At 49.5% G+C, this 20,427-nt stretch overlaps 1 protein-coding gene across 3 annotated transcripts in view; it reads right to left on the bottom strand.

The window, feature by feature from the left end:
- DNMT3A (DNA methyltransferase 3 alpha) overlaps positions 1 to 20,427 on the bottom strand; it is a 110,462-nt gene that overhangs the window by 21,816 nt on the left and 68,219 nt on the right. The gene's annotated exons all lie outside the window — the stretch shown is intronic.

Here is a 20,427-nt window from a genome sequence, read left to right as displayed (position 1 = left end):
TTGGTGGCCTTTTTCAGACACTGTCTCATGTACGATACCCGCTATTCCATTATAACATGGCTAAAAACCTTAGACTCCACATTCTGTGGTCTTGGGACATCAGACTGCAATGATGCCGTGCGTGCAGCAAGGACTCAAAGTGTCAGAACTGGCCCGAACTGTTCACTTTCTCTTGGCCCACATATTAAGTAGCTATTCCCTCCGGCCGTCAGACTTCCTTATTCTCATCCTTTCACATTAAAGTCAAATCTTACCTCTTCCACGCAACTTCCCAACAAGCAAAAGGAAGCCTAGGCTCAAAGGTGTCCCCTTAACAACCCAGAGCATCTTTCTTCCCTCTCCTCTCTCCTGTAACTATGCAGACAGGAAACACTGCCTTTTCTAGACTGAGTCACTTAAACAGAGATGTGTCTTCTTTGTGGTCAACGCACAGAGTCAGACCCCAAAGCAGAAGAGACCCCAAGATCTAGAGCAGAGGTGATTTTAGTAAAAGGAAAAATCCCCTTACTAAAATGGGGTAATCTTCAGGGATCCTCAGGTCACACATGCTCTTGAGCTTCCAAAGTAAACCTCCCTGGTAGTTTACCAGACAGGTCTTTTGTTTGAGTTAAAGATAGCCAAACTCAAATAGCAGCATCATGTAAAATAAGCCATGTTCTTGGATTTGTTATAAAAGTATGTTGAAAGGAGGAACTCCTGGATGAAAAGAAAATATGCTGGATGTCAAGAGCCTAAAAGAGGGGCTGGAAAGGAAGTATCCAGTGTGGTCCAACGGAGAGAGTGACCTGAGAATGAGGGCACAGTCCCTGTTTGGTGGGCAGACAACAGTGATCCCATAGGCCTCCTAAGCCCAGTAAAACTACCTCTGAAGGACACCTCTCTGCCCTGATCCCATATTCATCAAGCAAACTTCCAATTTTAATTACATTTTCCAATGACTCTGATACCAGTAAGTTGCCAGAAAACAGCAGGACAAGCATTATGATCTGTGTGGCGAGGACATGTCCTGTTATCAATTGGTAAATCGAACATTCGGGGGTGCATCACTCTCCTGGGTCTTTGAAGAGTCATGATCGTAAGTATGTTAATGTGACTTTCCAGCCTCAAAGAACTGAGACAAGACACTAGGCCATCATGATACCTCTCCAAAGAGCAGCAACACCCGGAGCTCATGCCTGACGTTTTACTCAAAGTTCAGTGCTCTGTGGCATGCTCTGTCATAAAATCCAGTTCCGGCAGGATGAGGGTAGATGATGTTGCTGTCATCCCACAGGACATTTACCATGTGAGTCTCTCTACTCTGAATCAGAGAAGCCATGGCCCCTATAAAGCCATCTGTAAAGCAACACATATGAAGTCACTGCACACGTATATCCACCCCACATGTATTCCCACCAACCCCAAGACCAGGGAGACCTTATCCAGACAAAAAGAGAGGTCAGGATGGATGTCTGTTCTGAACCCGTCCTCCTCCCACCTACAGCTCAAAAGCCTCAATGCCAATCAGTCAACACTCTGCGTGACATTCTAGGCCCCCACGAATCTGGAGGCCTCCGTGTGATATCATGAAGCCCACGCTTTGCCCGCCCACTTGCTATTCCTCATGCTGTTCCTTCTTCCTGGAAGGCTCCTCCCCTTCAACTTTCACCACCAAAACCCTGCATATCCTTCTACACCAGTCTGCCAGTGACCTCCACCATGAAAGTTCCTCTAGCCCTGCACTGTCCAGGACGGCAGTTACTGGCTGCATGTGTCTATTTGAATTAAATACAAATTAAAATTTAGTTCGTCAGTCACACTGGCCACATTCCAAGTGTCCAAGAGCCACATGTGGCTGGGGGCTACTGAATTCGATGGCACTGGTTTTAAAACATTGCCATCATCCCAGAAAGTTCTTTTGACAGTGCTGCCCTGGCCCCTCACCCTTATCCTCCCCTTCTGTTCCTTATCTTCCCCTTCTGTCCCTTATCTTCCACCCCATCCCCGCCACACTCCCCTAGTACTTTGTAAGCCTCTGTTAGGACCTGCCAGTCTTTGCCTTGTGCGAAAGTGATTGTGTACTCATCTTTCTCCTTTACAAGATTAAATATTCCTAGAGGGCAGGGACTGGACCTCATTCACCTTCGTATGGAAGCAGTGTGAGCTACAGCATCTTGCCCATAGTAGAGGATTAAAAATGAACTGAATGCAATGTTGTCTCAGGAACCTTATCCCAAATCCACTGCCCAAGTTCCAAGTTAGGGAATGGATCCATTTCATAGCAGGAATTCTAATCGTTGCTAAGAGGTCCCAGTCTAGGGCTCCCAAAAGAGGCTGGGAATCTTTGTTTTCCTATTCCCTTGCAATCCATATGGAGGTTGCAAGCAAATGACCAGGACTGGGCTGCTGGCAGTGAAGCTAAAAATAGCCATGAAGCCAACAGCGTGGAGTTAGCAGGACTTGTTGCTAAGGAGACCAGTCGCAGAGAGAGCAACTAAGCAGGGGGAAGGTGTCAGATGTGCACCCGGAGAGCAGAAGGGTCCAAAGGCTCGCACCTAGTGGTGTTCTGCCTTCTGGCAGCTCCTGGCTGATGCTCTTAAGTGGGGCAAATATTCCCCCTGTCCCTCAGTAACCCATCTCCATGGAAACCACCAGGACTGGGGTGAAGTACCAGCCCCTGGAAGGGAGGCCTCTGCCTGGAGCTTGTTGTTATGGCAACATCCCCCCTTCCTGTCATTCTCTCTCTCCTGGCTTCTCTGGAGGGAGAGAGGTGGGGGTCTGGTCTTGGCTTAGCCGGCATGACCAGGAAACACCCGCTTCCTGACAAGACTAGCCTGTAAGGGGCTCTCCAGAAGCTCCTGGAAGCCTGGAGAGGCCAGTCAATCCTTAGCACAGGCAGAGCTTCCTTTCTTTTCACAAGGGCCTTGCTAATCATCTCGCCAGGAGAACCCCAGACCCACTTTGGTTTAATTGCATCTAGATCACCCAAGGAGGGCTTTAAAAATACAGATTCTTGGGCTCTACCTACATAGATCAGCGGGCTTAAGGTGGGGCCCAGGAATCTATTAAAACCTCCCTGGGTAATTCTAATACTAGCCAGGTGTGGGAACACGGAGACCCCTGGCTGTCTCTGTTACAAATGAGAACACTGAGGCCTAGAGAGGCCCGAGCCCACCTGAAAGGTCAGAGCAATTCACTGGAGAGAAGTGGTCTGGAGAGAGGAGGGGAAGCAGAAGGAGACGGAGGTCAGCTCCCTCAGGGCATGCGTGCCAGGTGAGCCCTCCTCTGGGCCTTTCCCGCCTGCTCCCAGATCAAGCACAACCTGTTGCTGTCTGATGCTGGACTGTGATTTCAAACCAAAGCCCCTGACAAGCTGCCCCCTGTGGTAGAATGCGGAAGGTACGGGGCTAGGAGCCTGGTTCTCAGAGTAGCCCAGGCAGATGATTTGGGCTGAAAGAGAAATCCATCCTCCTGAAGAAAAGCAAAAGGGTCACCATGGCAACTGCAGTGTGCTGCCTGGTTGGGCTCTATGCCATCACCCCAAACCTGGGCCCTGCAGCAGAACCTCCTCCCTGAGTCTGGGGAGAGGAGCAGCATTTGGGCAAATGCTGTCGGGCAGGGGCACCCCCCAAACCCCTGCACTGACCAGTCTAGTTTTAGAACCTGTAAGGGAATTGTGCTTTATCCTGGGAGCCTGCCTGAAGCTCACCTAAACACTGGATCAGATCAGTCAGTCCTTAGCACCTGCAATAGGTAGGCTGGGGGGAAGGGAAGCAAAGAGGTGCAAGAGCTAGTAGACGCGATGGGGCTCTAGGCTTCTGTTACTCACAGCCTAATTGTGTACCCAAGACCCACCACACATGAAACCACAGCCCTCATTCAAGACAGCATGCAATTAGATGGTAAATTATGTGGTAGGGATGCTTTCTACATGTGCCGAAGGAACTCAGAGGCGGCTGGGATCCGTGAGGGCAGGAAGGCTCAAAGGAAGATGAAAGAGTGGAAACTAGGAATGGGCACAACCTCCCAGGTTTTTCAGACAGGAATGGCCAGATCTAGGGGGCATCTGTAACTGCATGAGCTTCCTGGCAGGTGAAGGGCAGGAAAAAGCACAAGCACAGCCTTAGGGTATCTGTTAGGGAGGGGGAGTGGTAAGGGGCTTTTTGCACTGACACTCTAGATGAATTCTTCTGAATCAAGAGAGGAAGATGCAGGATGGGGGAGCCCAACTGCTGGAAAGGAAAGCCCAACTTCCCTCTTGCTGATACCCTCCCCTCCCCTTCTCTCCCCACCTCTATCCCAGAGCCCCTGGCTCCCTCGTTCTCTCCCAGCCAACCCTACACTTCTCTAATGGTGTATGCTGGTTAGTCCCAGCCCACTAGAAGCACCAACAGGCTCTGGAGCTTTGGTGGCTGCCTTCCCTTTCCCTATAGTTCCGGGTCTGCCCCATAAGGGGAAGACTTCTCCACAAACCCAGCTCTTCCTTCCTGCTCACTTCCACCCGCTATCCTGGAACTGCTGGGTCTGCACAGCTCTACCAGTGACTGAGTCTGGGGCCAGGGAGCAGAGATGCCAGGGCAGGGGTGGGAGGGTGGCAGTACCCCACTGACACCGGATCTCAGGTGCCCCTTACCAGGAAATTCAACTGGGAGGGGACGCCAGGTCTTTCACTGAGCAGGGCGCTGAGCAGGGTGTTTTACAGCTGATGACGAGACCTTAAATAACCCCTAGCTTCTTTGGGCCTTGGTTTCCTAACTAGCCTAATGGAATCACACGTATCTGCTAAATATTACAGATAAAATCAAAGGAAGCCAGGAGGGACTCACATTTGAGAGGTGAGGGACTTCATGACAAGTTTGCTTTAGGGACGTGTCGATGCTGTCACCTTGCTTTAGAAACTGGACCCTGGAGAGAAGTGTTAAGTTTATACTAAGGGGGGTGTGGGCCAAAAGGAACCTGGTAAACCTTAACAGCCAGGCCTGTTTTCCCCACCCTTCCCCCACCCCTTCTCCAGGCTCCAGGGGTCAAAGGGAGGGGCCTAAAGGAGCCGCATTCAGATTCAGGCATGCAGACCCTCTCAAGTTTCAGGGTCCAAAGAGAAGACTCCAGAGGAGCCCAGCAGACAGGCATTGCGGTAACTATTGCTGAAAACAGCGGGACCCCTGCCATCTCCATCCGAAAGGAAACATTTAAATTCCTGTACCAAGTCCTTTCCGGTCTTTCTCCCCCAACTCTGTTTGGAAACTGTTCCCTAGGTCTGCCCGCCTTACAGTCCCTACTTCTTCCTTTGCTTGTTATCACAATCAGACTGGCAACCCAGGCCATATCAATCACCCGGAGAGCTCGGGAAACCACCCTTGCTGGGCACATCACTAAATTCCCAACGTGATTAACCTGGCCCAGGTAGTCATGTTTAAACAAAACGTGCAGAGAGACCCCCGCCGCCAATGCAGGCGATACAATAAATGCATCTACCAATACATCTGTGTGGGAATCTCATCTGTGCCAGATTTGGTTTACTTCTAATCATCTGAAGCTTGGTGGTTTTCAAGCTGTAGTAAGCCCCGGAATCATCTAGAGGCTGGCTAGAAAATCAAACCTACAAGTACTGTCCCAGAGCTTCTGCTCCAGGAGTGTGCCTTTTTAATTCACTGCCCAGGTGGTTCTGATGAGGTAACACACAATCCCACCCTTTGAGAAACATTGAAGTCTAAGAGCATCTTTGGTATATATAAGCAAGCTCACTCAATTTTTGTTTTTTTTGCCCCACAAAGCTGCCTTTCCAACAGCATCTAGCGTCAAATATACAGGAGGCTGAGCTGTTATTCCTGTTTTTGTTCAATCCATCTGAGTTGCAAGTGAAAATATTTATACTGCCCACCATTCATGGACTAAAGAGGAACAGGGAAGAGCTGTGGCATCTGTAGAGTTGCTACTGAAGAATGGCAAATCAGAAAAATGGTAACATTCACACGCACACTTGCACACACACACACCATGCAGTTGGCCTGGGAGGGAGTGCAGACTGAGGATGAAGGATGTGGGGTGGCTGCAGGGAGCTGATGGAAGTCAGAAAGGGCTCAACAGAGGGCATGGTGGCATGTGCCTGTAATCCCAGCTACTTGGGAAGCTGAGGTGGGAGGATCACTTGAGCCCAGGAGTCTGAGGCTGCAGTGAGCTATGAACAGAGCATGCCACTGCACTCCAGCCTGGGCGACAGAGCAAGACTCTGTCTCAAAAATTAACGTAGGCCCAGCATGATGGCTCACGCCTGTAATTCCAGCACTTTGGGAGGCCGAGGTGGGCAGATCACTTGAGGTCAGGAGTTTGAGACCAGCCTGGCCAACATGGTGAAAACCCGTCTCTACTAAAAATAGAAAAATTAGCCAGAGGTGGCCAGGTGTGGTGGCTCATGCCTGTAATCCCAGCACTTTGGGAGGCTGAGGCGGGTGGATCACCTGAGCTTAGGAGTTTGAGACTAGCCTGGCCAACATGGTGAAACCCCGTCTCTACTAAAATTACAAAAATTAGCCAGGCATGGTGGCGTGTGCCTATAGTCCCAGCTACTCAGGAGACTGAGGCAGGAGAATCACTTGAACCTGGGAGGCAGAGGTTGCAGTGAGCCAAGATCATGCCACTGCACTCCAGCCTGGGCGACACAGTGAGACTCTGTCTCAAAAAAAAAAAAATGCCACAGGTGGGGGCGGACACCTATAATCCCAGCTACTTGGGAGGCTGAGGTGGGAGGATTGCTTGAACCCGGGAGGCGGAGGTTGAAGTGAGCCGAGATCACACCTTTGCACTCCAGCCTGGGTGACAGAGTGAGACTCCGTCTCAAAAAAAAAAAAAAAAAAAAAAAAAAAAAACCCATAAATAAATAAAATAAATAGAAATGTATATATTGTAAAAGTAAAGGGCTGCACAGATAGATGAAAGGGGGGTTCAGTAGTCCTCTAATTGGTTCAGGAAATCCTTCTGGATGCTGACCCCCGACCACCTGCTCCCAGAAGTCCCGTGTCCTTGTCCCTGCCCCTCCCTATCCTGGTCCTCTCCTAGCCAGGTCTGCTTTCTGTGCTTTCTCTCCCTGCTCTCCCGCCTGTGCATCCCCTCCATGAGGACCACCCTCAAATCTGACTAAACCTGTCCCCTGGGGTCGGGTGCGGTGGCTCACACATGTAATCCCAGCACTTCGGGAGGCCAAGGTGGGCAGATAATGAGGTCAGGAGATCGAGGCCATCCTGGCCAATATGGTGAAACCCCATCTCTACTAAAAATACAAAAATTAGCTGGGCATGGCAGCACGTGCCTGTAATCCCAGCTACTTGGGAGGCTGAGGCAGGAGAATCACTTGAACCAGGGAGTCAGGGGTTGCAGTGAGCTGAGATTGTGCCACTGCACTCCAGCCTGGCGACAGAGCAAGACTCCATCTCCAAAAAAAAAAAAAAAACCTGTCCCCATTGACACCAATCTGCTGGCTTCTCAAAAGCAGCTTATCCAAACCCTAGCTCAAAAATCCACCCCCTCCTAAGATAAAATATCTTAATGACCTTGGGGTAGACAGAGAATTCTTAGAGATAACACACACAAACACTAACCAGTAAAGGAAAAAAATGGGTAAGCTGGACTTTATTTAAAACTTCTGCTCGTCAGAATACATAAGAAAATGAAAAGTTCCCGTATCATCCTGCCTCAAACCTGCACTTCCTCCAAGATTCTCTACCTCAGATAATGAACCCTGTCCCCAGCCCAGCTCCCAATACCAGGCAAATTTTTCCCTCCCCTCCAACCAGGACCAGTTCTAGCAATTCCTTCAAGTTTGCCTCTCATTACCTCAACCCTCAGTCAAGGCCAAATGCAATGTTCTCCTACCTGGTCCTGCTTCTAAACTTCCTCTCTCCAGGGAATACTTACTATCCTGCCAGTTTATCTTCCTAAACTACGTGTCCAATTCTCTTCCACCCCTGCTCTCCACTGGACAACAAAACCTAAATTTCTCACTATGGCAAGAAGACCATTGAGGATGTGACCATCTTGCTTTCTAGTTCTATCTCTTCTTGCCCATCCTCCCTAACCCCTGCACCCTAGTTACCAGATCTCTTACTATTGCCTAAACAACCCAGAAGTCATGCCTCCTTCTCTTTCCTCTCAGTAGTTCCTTTTCCTGAAATGCCTTCCTCCTCTTTTACACTTTTTAATTTATTTATTTTATTTATTTATTATTTTTGAGACAATATCTCACTCTGTCACCCAGGCTGGAGTCCAGTGGCATGATCACAGCTCACTGCAGCCTCGACCTCAGCCTCCTGAGTAGCTGGGACCATTGGTGCACAACGCCATGCTCAGCTAATTCAATATTTTTTTGTAGAGAGGGGGTCTGGCCATGTTGCCCAGGCTGCTCTTGAACTCCTGGGCTCAAGCGATCCTCCCACTTTGGTCTCCCAAAGTACTGGGATTACACTGCACCCAGCCTCTTTTGCACTTACTGAAATTCTCAAAGGATGCCTGCCCCCTCCAGGAAGCTTTCCTGGAGTCCTCCAGAAGCTGCTCTCATGCTCCTTTATGCTTCATGTTGGGCTCTTATTACACAGGAGCACAGTGCAAGCCCCATGCTCTGACTGCCACTGAGGCTTGTTGGGAACATTCCTGCCTCCTCCACTTGACAATGTGTGCCTCTGGGACAGGGACTGTATCCAACTGGTCTCCTCCTACCCCACCACTAGCATAGTATCATGTGTATTTACTAAGTACTGAATTACTAAGCAATAAGTAGTAAGTACTGAGGTCCATTAACTCCTTTAACTAGTGTACTGGCCTCTTAATAAAGTGACACAGAGAGCTCTGGCAGACCACCCCATACTTGAACATCCCACGGCCTCCCTGACAAGCAGTCTGGTTTTTAAAGCAGACAGAACATTGGCGATTATATTTTCTGCTTTGTCAGCCCCATAGACAGTGCTATGGGAAAGTTAAAGTTGGCCTAAATATGGGAGAAACCTTGAGGCACTCTAGACTCCAAACTCCTAGAGGATTTCTTTGACCACCTTCCTTAGGACCCCACTCCATGCTCTTCCCCCACTGTCCCTGCCAAGCAGTCCTGTTCAGGTCTACGGAGGTACACTGCCTCCCCCTAGGCACCGCCTTCCCCGAGGTCCTTAGGCAGGGCTAGGGAGTTGCTTGCATAGTCCTTCCCTTAAGATTTCTAAAACAACCCTGCCCTGGCTACAGCACAATTCATTCATTTACCTACCAACCTCTCACAGGGGAGGGTAGGATTCTGACCTGCCTTTAAATTTGCTTCCTTAAGGCCGGGCGCGGTGGCTCACGCTTGTAATCCCAGCACTTTGGGAGGCTGAGGTGGGCGGATCACGAGGTCAGGAGATTGAGACCACCGTGAAACCCTGTCTCTACTAAAAAAAAAAAAAAAAAAAAAAAAATTAGCCGGGCGTGGTGGCGGCGCCTGTAGTCCCAGCTACTCGGAGAGGCTGAGGCAAGAGAATGGCGTGAACCCGGGAGGCAGAGCTTGCAGTGAGCCGAGATTGCGCCACTGCACTCCAGCCTGGGCGACAGAGCGAGACTCCGTCTCAAAAAAAAAAAAAAAAAAAAAAATTTGCTTCCTTAGTGTCTAGAAAATGTTGGAACATAGTAGACAAGTAGACACCCAGACACACAAGGTGGTATCTTAAAGACTGAGCACACAGTATCTGCTCAGTAAAGGCTGGACAACCCTTTGTTTTTTTTTTTTTTTTGTTGTTGTTGTTGTTTTTGAGACAAGGTCTCGCTCTGTCGCCCAGGCTGGAGTGCAGTGGCGCAATCTTGACTCACTGCAACCTCCACCACCCTGGCTCAAACGATTCTTGTGCCTCAGCCTTCCAAGTAGCTGGGATTATAGGCATGTGCCACCATGCCCAGCTAATTTTTGCATTTTCAGTAGAGACGGGGTTTCACCATGTTAGCCAGGCTGGTCTCGAATTCCTGGCCTCAAGAGATCCACCCGCCCTGGCCTCCCAAAGTGTTGGGATTATAGGCGTGAGCCACTGCGCTGGGCCAAAGGTGTTTTAAAAAGAGTTTTTTGTTTTTTTTGTTTGTTTTTTTGAGACAGAGTCTGGCTCTGTCGCCCAGGCTGGAGTGCAGTGGTGCGATCTCGGCTCACTGCAAGCTCCGCCTCCCGGGTTCACGCCATTCTCCTGCCTCAGCCTCCCAAGTAGCTGGGACTACAGGTGCCTGCCACCACGCCCGGCTAATTTTTTATATTTTTAGTAGAGACGGGGTTTCACCATGTTAGCCAGTATGGTCTCGATCCACTGACCTCATGATCCGCCTGCCTTCACCTCCCAAAGTGCTGGGATTACAGGCGTGAGCCACCGCACTCAGCCAAAAAGAGTTTTTATAAGGATGCTTCATGTATATGTCTTTAGAAGAGACATATATTCGAGGTCTGAGAATTCACTCAAATATTTAATTTAGAATTTATGTACAAGGTAATCTAGGTAATAAAGAGAGTACAGATCATGATTCCAGTCTCACCCCCCAACCTGCCATGATGGAATTTTAGAATCTCTGGGGTCATCTCATCTATTTCTGTCGCATTATAAACCAGGAAACTAAAATGCCAAAAGCAGAAAGACCTCCTCACATCCATAGCAAAGGAGGAGCAGAAGCTGAGACGAGAAACCAGGCCTCCCAAATCTCATTCCGACATTTTCTTAATCCAGTTTCACAACATCATCCATATGGTCATGAGAAAACAGCAATTCAAGGGCAAGGGTTCAGGACCACATGAGTAGAGCAGGGAGGGGTGGTCGGGGAGGCTGAAAGCGACCTGAGCCTCCTGGCAAAGAGGCATGGGGAGCAGCCCCAACAACTGCAGGCCGGGGGTGGGAAGAGCATGTGGCAGGCTGGAAAGCCAGGCCAGCTCTCTCCCTCTCTTCTAAATGCATTCTTCAATTTCATGACAATTTCCAAGCCAGGAAACCAGGAAAACTGGGAGTGTAGGTGAGTCATTTGGGTACACAACAGAAGCAACATGAGATCTGGAGTCTAGTTTTGCCCATCGGGCCACTCCATCAGGATACCCATGTGGCCGCAACCTACTTACCTAGATAAATCTTAATTTTCTAATAGCAAAATAGAGGTTAAAAAATACTTCTGGCCGGGCACGGTGGCTCATGCCTGTAATACCAGCACTTTGGAGGCTGAGGCAGGTGGATCACCTGAGGTCAGGAGTTCAAGACCAGCCTGGCCAACATGGTGAAACCCCATCTCTACTAAAAATACAAAAAAATTAGCTGGGTGTGGTGGCAGGTGCCTGTAATCCTAGCTACTTGGGAGGCTGAGGCAGGAGAATCGCTTGAACCCAAGAGGCAGAGGTTGCAGTGAGCTGAGATCACGCCACTGCACTTCAGACTGGGTGACAGTGAGACTCCGTCTCAAAAAAAAAAAAAAAAAAAAAAAAAAAAGACAAAAAAAAAGACATTAAATGCAGATAATATGTTTTAGGATTGTGGTGAAAGCTAATGCTCCTGGCATAGTGCCTGATGTAAAGTAGGTGCTCAGTGAAGTTCAACACCCTTTCCCTGGTTCAGGCTTTGCTGTGGCCAGGAGTTGGCCCTGGGCCGGCTACTAGTCGCCTACCCCACCCTGCCTCTTTTTTTCTCACCACTAAAAAGTAGGGGTTGTTCTAAGAGCTGTTCTCTCTGTGCCCCAGAAGTGAAGACTCTGGTGCACAACCAACCCATCTACTTAAAGGACAATGGGGAGTCCCTCTGTGGCAACTTTAGTAGCCTATGGTAAAGGCCAGCCCTCGAAGTCACTACTGGTTACAGGCTGTCATGGGAACCTCTAGAACTTGTTCAGCCTTTGGGTAAAGTATACTTGCTGTGCCTACTCCAAACATCATCATCTCCTTCAAGGGTGATGTTATTTTTGAGGCCACCCTGCAAAAGGTCAGGTATGGCAAATAAGTGAGGAATGTCTTCCAGTCTAAAACCCTAAAACTGCTACCCATACAGTTGGCTAATAATTTGGTTTGAGCCTTTACTGGTCTACTTTGCACTTCCATTTCTCCTGAACTAGACTAAAGCCCAGGAGATCACACCTTATTCATCTTCTCCTTCCCACAGCCCCTAGCACAAGGCCCCTTTACTTAGTAGGTGCTGAGTGATTGCTTATTAAATGGAATATGGCACAGCAGGGGGGACCTTCTGGACATTTATGGCCTGCTCACCCCAGGGCAGACAGGAAGCACAGTCTGTTGAGACTGCAGGATTGTAAAGTCAGAGGAGGCAACATTTGCTAAGCTCACAGAAGCAGCAGCACAAATGGCCAATAAACATAGGAAAAGATGTTCAACCTTATTATCTGGGAAATGCCAATTAAAAGCATAACAAGATACTATTTTCCCACCCATTTGACTAGCAAAATATTGATGTTGGCAAAGGTCTTCTCATACCCTGTTCACAGAAGCATAAATTGGCAGTGCCCTTTTTAGAGGGCAGTTTGGCAGATGTCATAAAATGTAAAATGCACATGCCCTTCAACTAGGCCTTTTTCTTTCTAGGTATCTATCTTAGAGAAACAGATGCACAAAGAGGTATGACTAAGGACGTTCACCGCTGCAATGCTAAACAGTAAAATATCATAAACAACATAAATGGCCACCAATAACAGAATGGCTAAATAAAACCATGGGAGTCCACGTGGTGGAATATAATAGTAATTACGTGGCTAGATTGCACAGACTTATTGGAAGTCAAAAACCAAGCTATAAAATGAAACTACAGTGTGGTTCCATTTGTGTAAAAAGAAAAGGAAAAAAAGAACCCCTGAAGCAAAATTATATATTTACACGCATACACACGGATAGAAAAAAATCATGACATACATCAAACTGATAGCATCAAGTATTTCTGGTGAAGGAATTAAATTTTCAGGCCAGATGTGGTAGCTCATGCCTGTAATCCCAGTACTTCAGGAGGCTGAGGCAGAAGGACCGCTTGAGCCCAGGAGTTCAAGACCAGCCTGGTCAATATAAGGAAACCCCCCATCTCTACAAAAAATCTAAAAATTAGCCAAGTGTGGTGGCACATGCCTGTGGTCCCAGCTACTCAGGAGGCTTAGGTGGGAGGATCACCTGAGCCAAGAAGTTGAGGCTGCAGTGAGCCATGATCATGCCATTGCACTCCAGCCTGGCCAGTGGAGCAGGACCCTATCTCAAAATAAAACTTTGGGGTGGCAAGTTTGGGCGGACTTTTTCACAAGAATTTATTTGTGTAATACTTATGTAATTTAAAATACTTTCTAAAAAATTATAAAGTTCCTATTATATGCTAGCTCTGTGCTAGGAGCTTTAAATGTTGTGTGTCATCCACACAACTCTGAGATGAGAATTGTTCATTCATTCAGCACACTTTCACCCTGCACCTCCCACATGCCAGCCCTGGGGGCAGGGGGTGCCCAGAATGCCTGTATTGAACAAGCTTAAATGCAAAAATGGGTAGAGGCAGAAAACAAGCTGGCGAGTGCTGCTGTCATGGAGATGCAGAGTACAGCCAAGTCTATCCACAGAGGAGGAACCTCAGCTGGGATACAGGGTAAGTGATGCCTAAGGTCCCACACCCAGTAAGTGGGACCTTACTTAAGGCAGTATTTGAACTTGCCTCCAAAGGTCGCAGTAAACAGCAGCCGACCCTTAAGGTCCATGAAGGCTCTGCTATCTGCTGGGCAGCCCTGGGCGGAGGGAGTGGGTTGTATCTGAGTGTCGCGAGGGAAGGGAGGAGAGACTATGACATTCCAGCCACAGATGTTTCATCATCACTATTCAATATTATTAAGCATCTGATAAGTATAAGGATGCATGAGTCAAGGGTCCCTACCTTCAGGTTGGAAGCAGGAAAGAGACTACATCCTAGAACAGTAGGACATGGTACCCGCTGCCTATATGGAATTTGGAATCCGGCTGGGGTGAAGAGATTAATGAGCGAGTCATGCCATCGATGTGCTGTAACTGAGTCCTAAAACCACCAGCAGTGACACAAACTGGAGTGAGCGGCTCCCAGGCGAGATGACTGCCCAGCTACTGACCCTGGGTCTCTGTGCTCATCTGCCTTGCAGAGCTACAGGGAGGGCTAATGAAGCGAGAGGCCCTTCCTAACCCTCAAGCCCTCCGTCAGAGTGCATTTTGCTCTGAGAATTAGAAGGAAGAGGAGCTAAGGGATTGCCTTCCTTTGGGAGGAGGAACTGCCCCACCCCTGCTCTCTCCACAGCCCTGGCCAGCTCTGCCAGGCCAAGGAAGGTTCTCTTCAGCTCAGAAGCCTGGTGAGAATGGCAGGAACACAGGATGGAGGAGACTCTGGCCCCCCTTTACCCATGGAGCCTGTCCATACCAGTCCCCATGCCATCCTCCAGGTATACCTGTCAGCACCCCTGGAAAAACCACCTCGAAATCAAGTGTGTGGGCCCTTGTCATGGTGGAAATCCAAGATCTCATGCTCCCAGAGAAGTGGTCCCACATTCACCTACCTCCCAACTGCTTAGCCAACCGGCAGGTATTCACTGGGCCTGTTCTCCCTGCCCATTGCATTAGGCCAGACAGAGGAAGACGTGATCAACACATAAGAAACAGTGAAAAATACCCTGATGAAATATGATTGAGTGCTAAGTAATATTAACAGTAAGGACAGTCTGAGTGCAGTGGCTCATGCCTGTAATTCCAGTACTTTGGGAGGCCAAAGCAGGCGCATCACTTGGGGTCAGGAGTTCGAGGCTAGCCAGGCCAACATAGCGAAACCCCATCTCTACTTAAAATATAAAAATTAGCTGGGTGTGGTGGTGCGTGCCTGTAATTCCAGCTACTGGGAAGACTGAGGCGAGGAACGAGAATTGCTTGAACCCGGGAGGTGGAGGTTGCAGTGAGCCAAGAGACTGTACCACTGCACCCCAGCCTGGGAGACAGAGTGAAACTGTCTCAAAGAAACAAACAAACCTCAGTAAGGGTTACAGGGATTCAGGGAAGGGAAGAGGTCATTGTGGACTGGAGAAATCTTGGAAACCTTCCTGGAGGAGGCAGCAGCTCTTGGCCTCAACCCTGAAGAATGGACTAGAGAAATCACAGCAGGAACAATGACAGGAAGGAAGGAAGGAGCATGGCAAGGTCCCCTCCTAGGGGACACCCTTCTATTAGAGGACTGTAGTGAAAGTGGGGTGAGTTGATTGTGGAGGTCGCAGGGTTGAAGACTTGAGAAATAGCCAGAGGGTATCTGACATGATGGGGGAGACAATGGGGAGCCATTGGAGGTTCTATGGCAGGGTGTGATCATGATTAAGACAGAGCTTAGTCCTTACAGGACTAGTAAGCAGGTGAAGGAACAGCAACAGGAGATGGAACAGACAGAAGACAACTTCCTTCCCAGCTCCAGCAGGAATTCTCACTTCAGCCTCAGGGAATGCGGAAATGTCTAATTTTCCCCATTCACTTATTTTCCATTTCTTTCATTTTGTGGCATTCTGAGTTGTCTTAAATCTTGGGGGCGGGAAAGCCTGGAGGGGGTAATCTGGGGTAGGCTCACTCAGTAACTGTGGTCTGACAAGGGTGGGCAAGGAGAAGGAAGTTAAGCTGGGGAGTGCGTTCCGAGGGAAGAAGCCCCCCCAAGGTGGGGCACACAGCCTAGGGGAAGGGCTGGTGCAGCCTGGGGTCTGGTGGCAGCTCTTCCTTCTGGCCCTGCCCCACCTTCCAGCCACATGTCCTAGCTGCTTTCTGCCCACACCCGCTGTGCACCACCACAACAAACTCCCATTCCTGAAAAGCCCAAGTGTCTTGTGCCTCGGGAGGTATGTGCCTGCCGTATTCCTCCCTCTGAAATGCCTTCCTCACCCCTCCCCTAAATTTCAGTTCAACCGTCAAAAGCCAGAAGCCACCTCCTGCTGATGCATAGATGACCCCAGGCAGCATTCGTCTACGCCCTGTTCAGGGCAGCTCTTTCTGCAGGTGCTATGAGCCCTCATCCTATCACGGGAAAACTAGGAATCCTCTATGCCTCTGGTAGTCCCAGTATCTTCCGTGTCACTCAGCTGTGGAGGCTTCTGGAAATCGGCTCAGTAAAGGTGCCCTGAATGAAAGGTTGCAGGCATTGCATCCTGAGATTAGGAAGTGCTGGCTGGCCCTTCAAGTGATATTGCCTGGGAAACAGCTGGAGCTGGGTCCTGAAGGCTGGGTGGTTTGTCAGGACGGGAGGTGCCTTTTTTGGGAGGAGGAGGGTACTTGGATCTAGGAGGTGGGGTAAGGGGTTAGTGGATCAACACTGGCAGAGGGTGGGGGGTGGAGATCTGGGGATGCAGTTAACAGCGGTTGGCGCTCGAGATCAGCTGAAGGAGGTGGGGAGGAACCTGCAGGGGCCTTCGGAAGGCCCAGGGAGGCAGTTTCAGAAGGGCTCAAATGTCAGAGAGCAAAATGAGACTGAGAAAAGAGGAGAAATGTCTGTGCTGTTGTTACACCACTTAGAACACATTATAAAAAATTAGCCAGGTGTGGTGGTGCACGCCTGTAATCCCAGCTACTAGGGAGGCTGAGGCAAGAGAATCGCTTGAACCTGGGAGATGGAGGTTGCAGTGAGCTGAGATCGTGCCATTGCACTCCAGCTTGGGCAACAAGTGCGAAACTTCGTCTCAAAAAAACAAAAAACAAAAAACAAAAACAGGCCTGATAGGCCGGGTGCAGTGATTCACGCCTATAATCCCAGCACTTCGGGAGGCCAAGACGGGCAGATCACCTGAGGTCAGGAGTTCAAGACCAGCCTGACCAACATGGTGAAACCCCCATCTCTACTAAAAATACAAAAAGTTAGCCAGGTGTGTTGGCGGGTGCCTGTAATCCCAGCTACTCAGGAGGCTGAGGCAGGAGAATCGCTTGAACCCAGGAGGCGGAGGCTGCAGTGAGCCGAGATCCAGCCATTGCACTCCAGCCTGGACAACAAAAGCGAAACTCCGTCTCAAAAACAAACAAACAAACAAACAAAGAAAACAGGCCTGATAGCAACAGCTACTACTCTTGAGGCTGAGGGTGACTTGGGAATCTTGAAAGCTACCTGTGTTTTCCCCATTCTTGATGCCTGCATCTAGCCCTTCCCTAACCCCATGCATAGCCCAGGAGGAGATTGTGTGACAGTCAGGGGCTGGGCCCCACATTGAAATAGGAAACCTAAATTCTAATTCCATTCTAGTCCTGTTCCCAATTCTTCATTGTGAGCTTGTGGCCAGTTATAAAACTCGGTAGCCCCAAGTCCCCTAGTCTGAAAATGAGATCAGTAGTTCTAAAACTTGTACTAGAATTCATGGAATTCTTTTCTTTTTTTTTTTTTTGAGACGGCGTCTCGCTCTGTCGCCCAGGCTGGAGTGCAGTGGTGCAATCTCGGCTCACTGCAAGCTCCGCCTCCCGTGTTCCCACCATTCTCCTGCCTCAGCCTCTCCGAGTAGCTGGGACTACAGGCGCCCGCCACCACGCCCGGCTAATTTTTTTTTGTATTTTTAGTAGAGACGGGGTTTCACTGTGGTCTCGATCTCCTGACCTCGTGATCCGCCCGCCTTCACAAGCGTGAGCCACCGTGCCCGGCCGGAATTCTTTAATTACAGCATAGGAATAAGGAATAATGTTATTAGGAGAAAATATATTTTGTTTGGCGATCTCCACATCGCAAGTCAAGTGTACTAAAGTCTTTTAAATTAAATCAACATTTTGGTTTTTCTGTTAATGCCCACTGTTACCCTCATTGGTTGCGAGTGGGGATGCAAATGCCAAGGGTTGAAGACTTTTTTTTTTTTTTTTTTTAAACAGAGTCTCGCCCTGTCGCCCAGGCTGCGGTGCAGTGGCGCAATCTCGGCTCACTGCAAGCTCTGCCTCCCGGGTTCACGCCATTCTCTTGCCTCAGCCTCCCGAGTAGCTGGGACTACAGGCGCCCGCCACCATGCCCGGCTAATTTTTTGTATTTTTAGTAGAGACGGGGTTTCACCATGTTAGCCAGGATGGTCTCGATCTCCTGACCTCGTGATCTGCCCACCTTGGCCTCCCAAAGTGCTGGGATTACAGGCGTGAGCCACCGCGCCTGGCTGGGTTGAAGACTTAATAGTAAATCTTTTGATAATTGCTGGAGCCAGGTGATGGCAATGGGAGGTTTTTACACTACTCTCTGCTTCTGCATATGTTAGAAAATGTTCATGAGTTTTACAAAATCTGTTTTGTTTTTTGAGATGGAGTCTCGTTCTGTCACCCAGCCTGGAGTGCAGTGGCACAATCTTGGCTCACTGCAACCTCCGCTTCCTGGGTTCCAGTGATTCTTCTGCCTCAGCCTCCCAAGTAGCTGGGATTACAGGTGCCTGCCACTATGCCCAGCTAATTTTTGTATTTGTAGTAGAGATGGGGTTTCAACATGTTGGCCAGGCTGGTCTCAAACTCCTGACCTCAGGTGATCCACCGGCCTCGACCTCCCGAAGTGCTGGGGTTACAGGTGTGAGCCACTGCGTCCAGCCAAAAAAGTCTTTTTAAATTTTAGTAGAGACCTAAAATTGAGAAAATGTATCTATGATCTAATTTTTCCCGGGAGTTGAGGAAAGAACCCTTTTTTCACTGTAACTGAGGGCAGGCCTCCATACTGCTTCTTCAAGGGAGCAGAGTTTGAGAATCACGGAATTTCTGAAAGTTCTTCCAGGTCCTGAAAGTCATAGTCTAAGCTTCTTGCCCTAGGGCTAAATGAGAACAGAAACACTTCCCTCACAGAACCAGGAGCTAAAAAGCAAAGCCCCTGTTTTGTGCAGCGACTGACTTGGAGAGAAGAGCCCCATTCCTGAATTTCCACCCCAAACACAACATTCCACGCGTAGGGGTAAGTGCCTCTCCTCCCAGACCTCAGACAGGCTGCCCTTTCTCCGGGCTCTTCCGGGAAAGTAATTTCTGCTTTCCTGGAGCTCAGAGGAAAAGAAAACAATAAAGCAGCCAGAACCCCCACCCTGTTCTGCACTTTCTCTTTTTTTTTTTTTTTTTTTTTGAGATGGAATTTCGCTCTGTTGCCCAGGCTGGAGTGCAGTGGTGCAATCTCGCCTCACCGCAACCTCCACCTGCCGGGTTCAAGCAATTCTCCTCCCTCAGCCTCTGGAGTAGCCGGGACTATAGGCACACACCACCACACCTGGCTAATTTTTGTATTTTTTTTTGAGACAGAGTTTTGCTCTTGTTGTCCAGGCTGGAGTGCAGTGGTATGATCTCAGCTCACTGCAACCTCCACCTCCTGGCTTCAAGTGATTCTCCTGCCTCAGTCTCCCAAGTAGCTGGGATTTACAGGCACCTGCCACAACGCCCGGCTAATTTTTTGTCTTTTTAGTAGAGACGGGGTTTTGCCACGTTGGGCAGACTGGTCTCGAACTCCTGACCTTAGGTGATCCGCCCGCCTCAGCCTCCCAAAGTGCTGGGATTACAGGCATGAGCCACCACGCCTGGCTAATTTTTTGTATTTTTGGTAGAGACAGGGTTTCACCAAGCTAGCCAGGCTGGTCTTGAACTCCTGACCTCCTTTCAGCTTTCCCAAGTGCTGAGATTACAGGTGTGAGCCACCACGCCTGGCCTCTGTTCTGCACCTTCTCTAAAGAAAGTTCTCACACAAAGGCGAACAGACGAACAGGGCCGCCTTCCTCTGGAGGCCTGGGGTAAAGACGAAATGAGAGCTGAGTTCACGTGAAGTGCCCCACGTGGTGGCAGTTTCCTCTCTTTTCCTGTGCAGCTAGGTCACCACCCACTTCTCTTTGTACCCGGTTCTCTACTAATCAAACATACAAGACAGCTAAAAAATTGCACGTGGCGAGTTGATTTCCCTCCTCAGTCTTTCAGCCTCCATTTTCTCACCTCTCTGCATGGCTGAAGCCCTCCATGGGCTGTTCCCACCTCCCCGACCTCCACAGAAGCTTCTCTAAAAAGTCACCAGCTCCTTTCCAAGTTGTCCAATGCCATGGGCATGTCTCAGTGAATTCAGCTTTCCCTAGGGCTGGGCAGCCACCCTCCAGGAAAACTCCGTGCTTCCCCAGACACCGTTCTGTCCTGCTTTCTCCCTCGGTCCCCGCTGCCTGCCACTCCTCCTCTCCATGTGGCCCAGAAATGTCGGGGTTTTCATGGACATGTTCTGAGACTCTGTCTCTCCTCCCTCTCCCCTTGCTGAGCCCTTAAGTTCCCATGGATTTAAATGCCAGGGTTCTGCTCTCAACTCCCATCTCTGTCGCCCGTACTTCCCTACAGCCCAGACTCCAGGCACCTGGCATCTCACACGGAGCCCTCAATTCCCACCTGTCCCAAACCTCATCCTCCCCTGGGTCTTCCCATCTGAGCAAATGGCACAACCATCACCAGGTGTTCAGGCCAGACCCCTGGGAGTCCTCCTTGAGTCCACCAGTTCCCCTCCCCTCTGGTCCATCAGC

This window comes from Symphalangus syndactylus, chromosome 18 (genome assembly GCF_028878055.3).
Source record: "Symphalangus syndactylus isolate Jambi chromosome 18, NHGRI_mSymSyn1-v2.1_pri, whole genome shotgun sequence".
Taxonomy (NCBI): domain Eukaryota; kingdom Metazoa; phylum Chordata; class Mammalia; order Primates; family Hylobatidae; genus Symphalangus; species Symphalangus syndactylus.
The sequence above is the reverse complement of the archived record's forward strand: the minus strand, read 5'-3'. Positions and strand labels throughout refer to the sequence as shown.